At 35.7% G+C, this 15,371-nt stretch overlaps 1 protein-coding gene across 3 annotated transcripts in view; it reads left to right on the forward strand.

Moving 5' to 3' along the window:
• LOC100648546 overlaps window positions 1-15,371 on the forward strand; it is a 396,941-nt gene that overhangs the window by 349,586 nt on the left and 31,984 nt on the right. The gene's annotated exons all lie outside the window — the stretch shown is intronic.

Raw genomic sequence — 15,371 nt, forward strand, 5'->3', positions numbered from 1 at the left:
TTGAATCATTTTGAATTATTGGGCAAAGTAATTATTCTTCAATCATCAATATAGGAATCTTTAATTTTTATATAAGTATCTTTTGTTTTAAAATATTATTGTATTAATACATCATATATGTATTATTAAATGTATTACATTCATTAGCCAATATGTCATCAAAATCTTTTTATTAACATATTGGTCGTAAATATCAAAAAGCACTCCACAACCAAGAAAAAAGTTCTTTTCTCGCAAAATTAGATGAAATAAACGAGCCATCGTCCACAATTTCAACCACGTAGCGACATATCCCGAAAAGAACTAGGTACTCAAATAAAAGACCTTTCTTTATCCGATAATGCGCTTACCAGATGTACCGAAAACTCGTGAAACCAACGTAAAAATCCGGGGAAGAGTGCGAGAACGTTCTGGCAACATTATCCTTTTGAGAAGTCGAGTCGTTCAGGCGAGTTGTCGTGGATCGCGGTCGATTGAACCTACTTCAGGATGTCTAATCGCGCGTGTGCCTCCGATCTTGAGACAAGATAAAAGGTCGATCGTTCAGTATTCACACTTGAAACGTGAAATTCGACCAAAATTTGTCTAGATAATATCACTAGAAGCTCGTAAATTTACGATGAAATTGTCTAATCTCAGGAACAATCTTTTAATTCCTTGACAATTTATAATTCTTTTCTGCTACTTCTCTTATTTTTGTTTTATTTAGAAATTGTGATAAAATGGTGAAGATTGGTATCGTAATAATGTTGTTTTTTTTATTATTATTTAATTTGTACTTCAGAATTTGTCCAGCTGGACATTTGGTAAATTTTTCTAACTATAATGTTAAGTTGCAGAAAAACTTTGTACTTCAAATTGTAAGATAGAACATCAAAAATTATCTAACTATGAGTGTCTAACTTTAAATTTTTATAGTTTTTCGCTTCTCAATCATACAATACTTACGTAAACTCCCTAGAGTTCATGTGGGATAGGGATTCTTTTTGTTTTACGGATAGCACGACAGGCTTTGTTTCACGGACAGAGCGATCTTTTGTTTTACGGACAACCATTTTTGAGAGGCACTCATTTTCCCAAACGGACGGACAGAGAGTTACATTAGAGACAGACAAGGTTACAGAATAGTTTTTTAAGATTTTAAAGACTGAAGAAGAAAGATCGGTAGCTCAGGACGTTGAAAATCGATTTTCGATTTTCAGGTAAACATTGTACAAAACTTGTTATTTCTCATTCATATAATTATTGTTATTTATTGTTATAGACGGATATTAATTGTTGTTTATTTTTGTATTTTATCTAATTACTTTATAATAAAAAAATACGATTTTCAGACTACAGAATCGATCCCTGAATTATCCCAAGATTTACGATCTTACACTTATATAAATCTTACAATACATGTCATAACTAGACTGCAGATTTTTATACATGTATGGGAAATTTGAAGGTGCAAAAATGCACACAATGCATATAATATACGAAAATATATAAAATAGTCAAAATGGGGTATTTGTGTTAATATTTAACAAGGGAAATAAGTTTTTACTCAGGTATTATTTCTTCAATTATGTTCATAGAAACATAAAAATACATAACAATCCGCAATCTGATCATAACAATTAAACCACCGTAGAATTTTCAATCTCCCAAATGTGAGAATAATTAAAAGTTAATCTTATAACAGTTATTATTTTTATCCAATACCTGTATCACGATATGTGTATTTCTGAGTGAAGCTGGCCTTACGCTCATTCTATAATTATAAAACAAGAATAGACTAATTATCTATAATTTTCCTTTTTCCAGTAAATATATCTCTTCCGAGGGAAAAAGAGTATATTGTTACTCAATACTATTTGAGATAAATATATATAATAAATATATGTCGAGTTCTCGTTAGAATTAGGGGCATGTAACGAATCTTCATTTGGATTAGACATTGTTGTTATGCAATAGAGAAGATATTTAATAGTACAAATAGGATTATTACAGAACTTGATAAGTAACCGTGGTAATTAGGTATTCGAGATGCTAATGGCAATGATCTTAGGCTCAATAACGAATCCACGGTCAATGAGGTAGCAAATGTGCTTTCTTCCAAAGTGCAAGTCGAACTGAACTCACTGGTCCACAATTCAAGTGTAACTCAACTTACTCATCCACAAATAGAACTCGTCTTACTTGCCCACACTACAAGTAGAACTCAACTAACTTCTCCAGTCCAAGTGGAACTGCACTTATATACTCTTCTCCGTATCTCTCTGTATCTCTCGGTATTCCAACTATATTTTTAAAGAGAACTATACAATTATTCCATACCTCTTGTATTTTCGAGCTATCGCGGGGAGACGTGGTCGCAAGAAAACGCGTCAGCGGGAGTCGTAAATTCCCGTTACGATTGTAATAATCGACACCACGAATAGATCGATCCCCTGATTTCCGTTAAGATAATAGGAGTAGTTGTTTTAGTATAACACTGCGATTGACAGGGTTATAGAATTTATTTCCCATTTACTTTGTACAATCACACAAATTAGTAACGCCATTGATTAAGATACAGATGACGAAGAAAAGGATTATTCGTAGATGAGAGAATCCTTGTATATGTTGACTTTGACTTTGACTGTTCGTCGGTTATGAGAACCTGTAGAGTTGACCCTCCTGAAGCAGTGAGGCAGTCATGACTGAAGCAGTCATGCAATGAGCTCCGCGTGGTATGCGACGGGATCAGCGTTTGAGTTGATGCGTTTGTTTCCGTCGGCGGAGTTTGATCCTTGTTTGGAGGAAGTCGATTAAATGCGTATACTCGGGCACTTCTTTGTTTGGCAAAGTGCGATGCCATTTTCGAACAGTGGACTGAGGCAATTTTGAGGTGATCAAGTCACAGATCACGGTATTCGACGTCGGCGGATCGCCATATTCCTCTAATGCCTTCAAATTTATTTTGACCGTTTCGATAAGGTCCTCTACGGCTTCGGGCGTTTCTTTCGCCATCTTGGGATAATAGAGGAGTGCATGCCAGTGACGCACGCATATTTGACGATGGCAGTCAAATTTGTCTCGCAAAATGTTTATGGCGATGGAGTAATTAGACTCCGTGAGGTCCAACGACTGGATGGCTCGCGCGGCCTTTCGCTGTCAATGCTGATCGGAGATAATAAAATTTTTGGAATGGTGTCAGTTGTTCATTCCGATCTATCATTGACGAGAAGGAGTCGTAAAATGACCACCAATTCTCGAGGGTACCATCAAAGGTAGGTAACCGAGCTTCCGGGGCAGACTCGCTACCGGCGGCTGATTCGCATTTTGTAGATTTTGATGACGTGGATAATCGTATTTTGTCTAGTTGGTCGCGTAGTCGGAGTTCTATGTTTTTTTGCTCGTCTGCTATTTCAAGGCCGCGAGCGATTTCTCCCTCATATATGATGGCGATCTCATTCTGAATGATGCGGAATTCCGTCGCATAACTGTCCAGGCGATCTTTAATCATAAGTAATTCGTTCTCTCGCGGACAGCCGGATTGTTCGATTTCGTCAATTTTTTTGGATAATCGTGTAAAGTAAGCGATGCAATTTTCTCGGCGTCGGCGCAAGGCGTCGAGTTCGTTTCCTGTTGCCATTATTTGTATTAATTTGGTGGACGTACTTCCGTGGATAGTACAATTGCGACGGGAGATTGCGTGGATTCACGTGTCACTATATGGTCACTGGTGAGTGCACTCTTCACTGGCACTGAATCCGGCTCGAAGACGCGTCAACGGGAGTCGTAAATTCCCGTTACGATTGTAATAATCGGCACCACAAATAGATCGATCCCCTTATTTCGCTTAGGATAATAGGGGTGGTTGTTGTAGTATAACACTGCGATTAACAGGGTTATAAAGATGTATATATCGAACACTTATTACACCAATGAGTTACACCGTTACGTATGATATAAAGGGCGTAGACGAGAGTTATAGATGAAGGCCCTCGTGTTGTAATAGAAGTGGCGACTGAACAGACCAGACTTTGACTCAACCGAATGACTAGACTTTGACTGTATGAAGTAGACTGACTGTATGAACGGAATCTATCGAATCAGAATGAACTAGACTTTTACTTTGACTGTTCTTTGGTTATGAGAACCGGTAGAGTTGACCCTTCTGATGGCGTAGAAGCAGTAGAAGAAGTAGAAGCAGTCGGAGCAGTAGGAACAGTATGACCAGTCAGAGCCGTAGGAACTGTAAAAGCCGTAGGAACTCTGAAGTTCGTTCTGATGTGATTACGGAGGAAAGCTCGGTATAGGTGTGCCCTTTGAACGAAGAACGCGGATTCGTTGCTCACACTTTTAGTTAGAAAAGTTAGGGCAATGATCCGCGATGCCGATTGGTTATGACCAATGTTGGGAATGAAGATAAGAGGAAGAAGCCTCCTACCAACGTGGTTCATGGGCGACATTGTTTATGGAAAAAGTCAGCTTTTCCGTTAGACAACTATTTGGTTTTCCCCATTAGGTAACTACCCGCTTTCTCCGTAATTTGTAAGAATGTACAATAGACCTAAGGACTGTCTTATGTACCAACTATAAACCGAAAATACTTGCAGGATAAAAAGGTTCCTGCAAGCTAATAGGACTCGATTTATGGTGGGGTCTTAGGTTTATTGAGGGTTTCTCTAATGGTGTTTGGGCCTTGACGGTCAGACAATGAAGGACGTCGCGCGGACTTTTTCACGCGACGTAACACGTCGTCTGTTAGGTAAAAACGTCCATCCCGTGACCGTGGCTACGTTCAGCGAGTCGTTGTGTCACTTCGAGCCCAAGCCTATCGTCATAATTCTGGGGCACACATAATCGGGTTAAATCATAAACAACTAGGTTTTATTCAAGTATCGCTATAATAAAAGGTCTAGACTAACGTATTGAGGGTCTTCCCAAAAATTCCAAAACAAAGGCCCCGATGTCCTTTCATCTCATAGATATATATATGTCGAGTTGGCGTTAAGATTAGAGTTAGGGTTAAGGGCGTCAAACGGATCCCTATTGGCATTAGACGTGATCATTATGCAATAGAGGAGATATTTACTAGTGTAAATATGATTATGATAGAATTTGACAAGTAATCGCGATAATTAGATACTCGAGAAGCTAATGACAATGATCCTAGGCTCAATAACGAATCCGCGATCAACGGGATGATGAACTCTACTCTTCTTTAGCGTCTAAGTTGTACTCAATGTTAATGCATGGGGCAATCACTACGTATCTGAGAGTTACTTGAATCGTCGTTGAGATCGTACGGTAGAGTGGCTCTCCATCACGGTGACGCTGTCGAGGAAAACTATGATGGGTATGTCTAAGGGCACGAGATCATCGGATTCGCAGAGAAAAGTCTTCGTTCGAAGAGTGAGGGAAATTGACGTTACTGTTAATTGGTCAATTTCCATGTTGGTGGTTAGAGAAGGATGTTAGCCGTCCTTGGGGAAAGTTGCTAGGGGAAAGCGTCGTTTGTGGAAGGATAGATTTCTCTTATCTTCCCGTAGTTGGGACACAGACTATTTGATAATGTCTATATGTCTAATCTGATATTTGTCTATTTGAAGGATTTTGTATAACTGAAACTTAATATCCGTAACGGGTCCTCGGCCAGCTAAACATATACTCTGAAGATGCGTCGACATCTGGCAATCATCTTACCCGAAGGACAAAGTCTGCGTGTGGCGAGCCACGGGACAGAAATCGTTGAAATTTTTACCGTCGTGCCCCGTCCCAAGTATTTCTTTTAAGGAGAGCTATAGAGTTATTTCATGCCTTTGTTAAACAAAATGTTCATCCCTTGACCGCGGCTACGTTCGGCTACTGGTTGTCGCCTTGAGCCCAAGCTCACTATCATAAGTCTCGAACAATCGGAGTGACATTTGTTTAATCTAAATTACGACATTACGGTATTCCCGAGAATCCAAGGAGAGGCTCCGGTATTCTTCCATCTCCGACATATATAATAAATGTATTTAACACACAACATATAAAAATTGAAAATTTTTAGACAGTGAAACGCAATGTACATGTTCTTGCTACGAGCAACCAAATCTCTACGTATATTTTTCAAATAACTGTTCGTACACTTCAAATGCTCTAACGTAAACATTTATTCGATTCTCAGTAACTGCTGGTTGCTATGATATAAATTTAAAGCTCTCCTTTTTGCGAGTTTCATGAAAGTACACGCGGTGTCAGTGGTTTGGTTTTCAGTAGAGGCAGTTTGAAGTAGTTGTTAAACTGTCGCGATAAAGACGAGTTTTAAGCTCTTATTACACAAATTTTCTCGAAGTTTTCACAAATAACGGATGGTGGAAGAAATCGTAAACTCTCGAAGCGTACCTCGACAGAAGTTTCTTTGCTTTATTGCTCTTCGCGAGATTCCTGCAGTAAAATACTGAAATATCAAGGAAAACTGATCAGCTGTTCGTTAAACATAGTGTAACGAATCTTCTTCGATCGAGATCTCTGTTCGTCAGCTGTGGTAAATCGCTTACTGGTCGAGAATAGTCTGAAAGAGGTCATGGGAAATGAAATCTGTGCTCAGATGAAAATTTATTGGAGCTGATATTAATTATTGTCGTTGAAGGATCGAAACGTGCCCTGAAGGAGTTAATAGAATAATCTTATTGAAACGTTCAAAGTTAAAAATACAAAATGTAATTACTGAGAAGAATGGACTGTTTGAAATCATGGTTTATTATTACTCATTTAGTTTTTCTCATACTTATTTAATTAAGAGAACATCGAGGTAATGAAAATGAAGATATGACCAGCTTGTAACTCTGATATAAAATTTAATTCTCATTCTCTAAAGCTAATTTCATATTTCATATTGGGAAAAATATTTATGCAGAATGTTGCTTTTTTTATCAGAATTCTAATATTTGAATAGTTCGTCGGAAGATCTATGCACGTGAAAAACGAAATCGTTCATTTTTTCAAGAGTAGTATTGTACAGAATGGACAACATCTTTATAGTCATGGTTTTTAAAACCTTAAAATTTTCCACTTATAAACTACCTTTACATAGACTGAATCATATCGAGATATCGGCACAATCTTTTAAAAAAATAAACGTACATAAGATAATAGATAAGAGGTAAAGGAGTATAGATAAAATCGAGGGTTGTTCCTTGAAACTCAAAAATTGTTTACTCTCATTTTTTAAAATGTATATCGGCATACCAATTCTGTATCTTGTTTATATAATTGTCATCGAACCGAACAACGTTTATTTGAAACGTTTTTCCTATCTTATATGACTAAAAAGTTATAGCGAAGGATGTTTTACTCAAAAAAAAATCTTCTGTTTTGGAAATGAAACGACAAATATTAAAAGAACATAATGAGTTTTGAAAATTACTTTATTATATGTCCAAAGTGTAAACCAATCAGTTGCAAACATCTCTCTATTCCTTCGAACAATATTATTGAACAAATGTATAATAATAACACTTATTTATCAACTGGGAAGAAAATAAGGATTGTCCGAAAATAAATCACAAGTAGAAGAAAGCGTAAGAACATCAGCTCAGTTGACGTACAATGTAGTACCGTGAAGAATCCGTAGACGCTTCAAAAGAAGACGAACGGTGGTAAAAAACGTGAAAAGGGAAAAGTGACAATATGTTCTTTCCACATCGTGAGAAGTCACGTAAACTTAAATGCAATGCTCTCTTCAACATTATAAACGGGACTCACGTTTTCAGGATGAAAGGAGCTGAAAGCCGCCGCGAAAGAGCTCTTTTTCGTCAGAAATCCTTCCGCTTTTAGGAGACGAAGAAGAAGTAGCCTGTCCCCGTTCGATTGTACGCAATCGCGAACACAACAGATGTTTATGCTCTTTCGAAAGAGACCTGTGACCCTCTTCTTGTTGTACGAACTACGCTTTTTATTCCAAATTCCTGTAGTTTTATAAAGAAGATACCACATTCTACAATATTAGGCTAGTTCATGAATTTATATAGTTTTTATTTCTTATTAAATGCAAATCATAATATTTGGATTTAATTCAATTTCTTCCTTTATTTAAGTAAATCAAAGATTAATTTGCTTGTTAAAGTGGCCTACCATCAAATTACTTAAACATTTTTCGTACATCGTCATTCCGTGAATTGTCTTCCGAGAGCTATTCCTAGAGCAATCAAAAATTCGAAGTAATGATTTCCTTTAGCTGACAGGATTCGTTTTGCTTTTAATGAAGAACGATCGCTACCGGTGGCTGCCCTATAGTTCATGATAGTTAACTCTCAATTAGTACTCCTCGATTATTGGTGATCTATAAAAGTTTGGATTAAGTAACTTTATTTTACTTTATATTTTGCATTCTATGTGATAAAATCTATCAATGGTATTTATCGCGTAAAATGTAGAATAGGAAAATCAATATTAAACCCTCTAGGAAAATTCTCTTTTAACCCTAATCAATCAACCAAATACCACAAATCCAGCTTAAATCTAATTCTAACTTTTATACTTGTAAATTTAACGGTTAGTGCCTAACAAAATACAAAAAATTCCAATTTAAAGAATGCTTTTTTGTTTCTGAAAATCACAATTTACCACCATAAAATCTCAATCCTAGGTATCACAAAATTCCTCCTGAATCCTCGGTCTCACCAACTGTAACAACAAATCCTTTCTTCCTAAAAATAATCAAACAAACCTTAGTAGATTAGTGCCTAACAAAATACACAAAATTCCAATTTAAAGAATCCTCTTTTGTTTCTGAAAATCGCAATTTACCACTGTAAAATCTCAATCCTATGTGTCACAAAAATTCCTCCTGAATCCTCGGTTTCACCGACCGTAACAACAAATCCTTTCATTCTAAAAATAAGCAAACAAATCCTTATTGTTCTTAAACATGGCTATAAATATCAATGAATTTAAAAAAGCAATCCAACAAAAGCAAACAAAGAATTATCCATTCCTCATTTCACGAACCATAATCTATTGCAACAAAAGCTTCACTTCACGAACCACAATCTATTGCAACAGAACCTTCACTTCACGAACTACGGGGATTCTAAGCACTTGATCCCTTGAAGCATACAACGAATCCTTTCTTCGATATAATCAGACCAAGTTTTCCTAAAACCCTGTTCTCCTTTTCTCCTGAAATCCAAAAAGCTTCAGAAGTTGAATCGTGTCAGACTACGTACACTGTCGGTTTGCCAACGCAGATTAACCAGCAGCTAGGACGATTGTATACGTGGATGTAAGGTTGATGCGCGGTCGGTCGTTAACGGCACTGTCGACGACGTGGATTGCATGAAAATGGAAACGTTCCCTAATGTGACACAACCACGCCGGCATTCAGAAACTGAAAAGAACGCGCGTGCGAGAGAGACGAGGGAGAGAGAGGGAGGAAGAGGAGGTAGAACAAGAAAAAAGTTAGAAGAGATGGTTTGAGAGAAGAGGAAAAGGGAAGCAGCGTTATCGTGCTGCCCACTTTTTCCTCCATTTGCAAGCCTTATCCCGACTACGGTTGTTCGGGATCATTGACTGTTCGTGACTATGCTGGCTTGCTTCTAATGCTTCCTGACCCGGTCCTCGTCCATAAGAACACTGCTCTACTCGGATGGGCATAATAAGGTGCTCGCCGAGAAGATGGACGATCCACTGGCACGATAGATAACTCGATGAACCTCTCTCTGTGTACGATCTGTTGAAAAAAATGCTCGTGAAATATTTGAAATGAGTGGGAAATGAATTTTAATAAAGAACATTGGCTAAGTTGGCGAAGGATAGTTTTGTATTATTAGTTTTGTATTTGTCGTGCACAAAGTATTATGTTAGATTCCATAAAGTTATTTCAATCCTAAAACTAATTTTATAAATGTACTATTTTCTGTATATGACACAAAGAATTGTTTTAAATTCTAAATATAGAGTTGTTTTAACGCATTGGAATTTATTTATAATTTTTCACACAAATGTTATACATTTAGCGGTATATTTTGGATAGTAAACGTGTGTCGGGTACAGCACAAAAAGATGTTTCAGTAGCAGATCTATCAGTTCGCAATTTTTCACAAAAATTTTATAGATATTTATACAACAATTAATATGCGTAAATATGTACGCAGAATTACAAACTTAGGTTTGAATTTGTGTAATGTTAGATTAAGCAGTAGTAATTATATTTAACAATGAAGTAATGATTGTACGTCAGATTAAAAGTTCTGTCAAATTCTCGCTCCTTCTCGTAATCCTATTCTCAATACTCAATTTTCAATCAATATCCTTCCCCAAGCATTTATTCTCTATACACATTTACTCTTCTTTCCCATTTCCCATCTCTATCTACTTCCACATTTCCAATTTTTTAAAATCAGAGAATAATCATTCGTGCATTATCTCTGTATTCCTAAACACTATTCGCTCACTCGACTAAATTCTATCACTGGTATAAAATTGTATTATTTTTCGAACGAAGATATACTTTATGGAAACATAATAAGGTCTCATTAAGGTTTTGAAAAATTCGACGATTACCAATTCTGAAGTATCATCTTCCTATATCAATTTCCATCGAATATACATTTATTGAAGCACAATTATGCGTACTTATAAGAGAATGTTTACTGACGATTAATCGCATTTCACCAGATCTTAATTAATTTTCAACGTTTCGCCAGTGTATAGTTGAATCTCGTCTAGCAACGAGAGAGAGCATTTTCAACATTGAACAAAAGGAAGCCACGAGCGATCCCCGACGAATAACCGTGCATCATCTTAATGACTGCTCGTCGCGTGGCTGTAAGCTGTATACATGTAAGTTCCGAAACGAGACAATAGAGAATGGTTTGGTCTCCTCTATAATTTGCCGGATGTCAAATGCCGTAGCCTCGTAATTGTTCAAAGCTCCTAAGCTAATTTCTGCAATTAGGGAATTAGACCCATTTCGCTTCGAGTCGAGCGCACACCACATAAGAAAATTAATTATTGGCCAACAGAAAACCAGACAGAAACACTCGAATTATACCTTCAAAAGCATTCTGATTGTAAATTAAATTATTTATAAATATGCGAATTAAGTCTTGCATTACGATTGCATTAGTTATTCAAGTGTTGCTACATTCTATGCAACAGGATTATTTAAATTTTGAAGGATAGTGGATATTCGAGACTGAATAGATTAATGAATCAGAGGCTGTTTCTTCTTTATTTTTGACGGTTAATCTGATCTCACCGTTCAATCGATAGCTATTCATGTCTCAATGCAATTTCAGAGCTTGTCATTACGAAGGTGCTGAATGTATTCTGGCATATGCAATCTTTGCAGAAGTGAAATGTTTTTATTTGGAACGTTGAAATTATTTCTATTTTCTCTCTCAAACATTGAATTACTCGTCATTCGTATCATACATATATATAACCAGGATTTAACTTACCATCGCTAATCTTTCTGAACTCTTAATATCTTCAACAATTTTTTTAAAAACAGATTTCTATCACGAAAATTCAATCCACGTTGCATGTGCATAAATTTATGCATATAAAATTGTAAATTTTCTTAATTTTATGTATCCATTCATTTTGATGTTAAAAAAATTTCATAATCGAACAACAGATGAATCAAAACAAAATATAATCCTTAATTAACTGAACCTGATTAACGAGATAGTTCGGAATATCTGCGTCTACAAACATCGCGTATAAGAACAAAATACTTAATACTATCCAAACCTAATGTTTCACCTTTCTACAATACAACTCAATAAACCAACACGTGCACTTAATCTACGTTTAATCTCTACTCGATAATCAATTAACTACAGATCCATTTTTGTCAACTTAAAGTTTGAGCCCCATACGTTTATTCAGCTTATTTATGATTTATTTGAATATTTAGAATTTAAATTAACACATCTTTTAATGAAGATGCTGGGAAAAGATAACTCTTTAAAATTTCCAGGATTTTTCATTTTTTAATAAAACTGAGAACGTACAATGAGATTAAAGTAAAATATTAATCGGGTATTGTGCAATGGGATTCACTTGAAATTTCTCGAATTGTTGTAAATACACGACAAAGCGATTCAAGCAAACTCATTACATTCATGCAACAAATTTTCCCCTTTGAAAGAATTTATTAATAAATAAAATCATCGGCGGTTGTGCGTTTCATCGAAAATAACAGACAATTTAATATTATAATAATGTCTCTTCGAATCCGAGAGCACGAGTTAATACATAATGTCACGTTACAAAGAAATTCCCTTTATGTTCTTCCGAAAAATGAACAGTATTAATATTCCACTGATGAAAATTTTAATAGTTGGAAAATATCTTTCTTTCGAAAAATTCTACGAAGCATATCCTTTCTTTATATCTCACAAAGTAGAACTCAAGAACTTATGAACAAGGGAAAGATAATAATTCCGTTCTGAAATGCAAGATTAGTATTATACGACCTGTACGCGAATCATCAGAAATGTTAACAATTCCATTGAACCTTTAATCGTTAAAGAAATAAAGCGAATCAACATAGAAATCGAAACGTTAAAAGGTCCAAATTTAATTGTTGTTCGATATCCCAGAATATAAAGTATCATTTAAACAGTTCAAAAATTGAAAAACTATCCTCCAAAATCATTTATCAAAATCTCAATATTCCAAACTCTAGACAGATATCTGGCCCCAAAGCAATCACCAACATTTTCTACCGAACACTTCATAAAACTTCCATATTTCATACATTGTTTATTCAAAGATTTAACTTGTACATCACGTACACCATAAAAAAAGGTGAAATATACTGTTTAAATCATTCCTCATACTTGCCGGGTCAGTTAGATTCGGGAGCACGAGGAAATCATCTAAACACCGTATCGTATGAATGTGCTTTAAGTTCGAGTCGATTCTTTTAACTATTAAAGGTCAAAGTATAAAATAGTATGCAACAGATGCGTAAAAGCAATGTTATTGATGAAAAATGAATTTGGAAATGGAATGCGGTTATGGAAATTCAAAGATATTGAAATCTGTGGACCTGAAGGAATGAAAGTTTGAATATTTAAATATTTGGAAGTTTGATAATTTGAAAGTATGAAGATATAAAAATTGGAAGATTTGAAAACGTAAAAATTAAAAGATTTGTGAGATTGAAAGTTTGATAATTTGAAAATTTAAAAATAAAATAAAATGCATTAGTACAACGCTGACCTTAATGGATCTTCAAAGAAGAAGAAGAAAAAGAAGATATAAAAAAAGATTGGATATTGGATCACAGTTCATCTTTCTGTATATTCTACACGACTAACGAAAGGAACTAGCAGTTTGTCATTTTACGTTCAGAGGGTGGTGCCCGTTATTAGACAGACACGTCTGTAGTGTCACAACTTAATCTACTAATTTCTTTTTCTTAGCTGACGCCATGGGGCAAATGAAAGAGTCGGCAAAGCAAAGATTACGGATCTAATTAAAATACGCCACCGGGTCTCGATAATTTGAGTCTCTGTGATTCACATTTCGCTTAATTAAAACTGTGACAATTTTGCTTCAAAGATTTACTTTGAAAATTATTAATTGTAAAACGGCTGCCAGTCTACCGACTGGTTACCAATTGTTATTTTAGAGTATTTTATTATTATCTTTTGTTCTTCAACAGTATTTAAAAATTATAGTGTAGGAGTTTGTTTATTGCCTGTGGTTGATGGAAGTGGATTGTCCGGAGTTTGTTAGCCTTTGCACACAGTGTGCGGACTAATAAAGGACAACTCGAAGAGCTACTCCAGATTGAAGACTAAAACTTTATATTTTCAATATTTCATTTTCATGAATATTGACTAACTAACGAAAGACGAATAATTACGAGTGACAATGAATAATGATCGAAAAATGACGATCAATAGACAAGTAACAACAAGTACCTTATTTCTAAAGGCAAAGAGCCCTCAGTTACTTCCTTCCAGTGTATCCGTAGCACAATATGTCGCTTGAGCGAGAGTAAAGGAGCTGATCTCTGATGGACGGCGGTGATGCGACGACTTGGCAACAGGGCGATCCCGACAGAACAAGTTCGACATTACGAAGTACCGGGAACCGATAGGCTCGATACAGATGATCTGGATACAGATATATTTTGGGGTGTGACTTTGATACTTTGCTAACACGGAACCAAACGATCAGGCCGGCCAGCCATAGAAATTTACTGAATAACAAACTAAAAATACACGACACTTCGCTGTATTATAACTTTAAAGCTATTGCATTTCCTAATAGAATTCTAAAAAGAGAATTCTTAAACATTCTCTGTCTCTAACGAAGTGTTTGATTTTCCAAGTTGAAACGGAAACATGAAATCTTCTAGAAATATGATATATATACTTAATATATACTTATGACATATATACTATATATATATACTTAATTTATTATATATTATATATATTACTTAATTTCATTTATGTATATCTATGAACTAAATTATCAAGGCGTAGAATTTATATAGTATTTCTATTTATAATAGACTTTTAATATTGTTACGACCGTTGGCGGAGAGACGCGATCGCGAGGAAACGCGTCAGCGAGAGACGTAAATTCTCGCTACGATTCTAATAGTCGATGCCGCGAACCAGTCGTTCTCCTGTTTCGATTAGGATAACAGAGGTAGTTCGAATGATTGTAACGCCGAATTAACAGGATTAATATAAGCTTCTATTTTTAACAATATTTAAAATTATAATTAACACGTTACAAGTGATTTTACGATGATACAACTAGTTTATTATTATAATTCGACTCGACTTTATAATATTTCTCGACGTATTCGTTTGACTAAGCGACCTTGATTTTATTTCTCTGAACTTCTCGATGTGTTCGGTTTGGTTCCTCGTATAACATTGATTGCCCTTCGACTTTTTCCTTTGTTTTCTCTTGCAGATGACTCACACCACGCTCAGGCCTCGCGACCGTTCGCGCCTATGATCACGTATGCCACCTTGTTTGTGTAGGTAAAATAACGGACCGAAGGCGAATTGATGTTTTTTAGAACTCGCTGTTTGACAACTATACGCTTATCGCTACATTGTGTATATCTCGCTGGTCATGTAAGACGATCTGTCTGCGACACTGTAGTACCAAGGTAGACGGTTAGGAACACGGCCTATAGTAAGCCTCGGGTCGTAACAAATATTCTATTTACAATAATTCTAGCTTCATAATATCTAACCTCTAACTATACTAATTGCGTCAATTATCGGTGCATAAATATTACACCTACGTAACTTTCATCACCAAATCGACAAATACGTAAAGAAAAGGAAAAAAGGAAATCCTGTCAGGAATCTAAGAATATTCCATTCTGTTTCAATGAATACAGTAATCTAAATTTGAGT

Source organism: Bombus terrestris, chromosome 1, assembly GCF_910591885.1.
Source record: "Bombus terrestris chromosome 1, iyBomTerr1.2, whole genome shotgun sequence".
Taxonomy (NCBI): domain Eukaryota; kingdom Metazoa; phylum Arthropoda; class Insecta; order Hymenoptera; family Apidae; genus Bombus; species Bombus terrestris.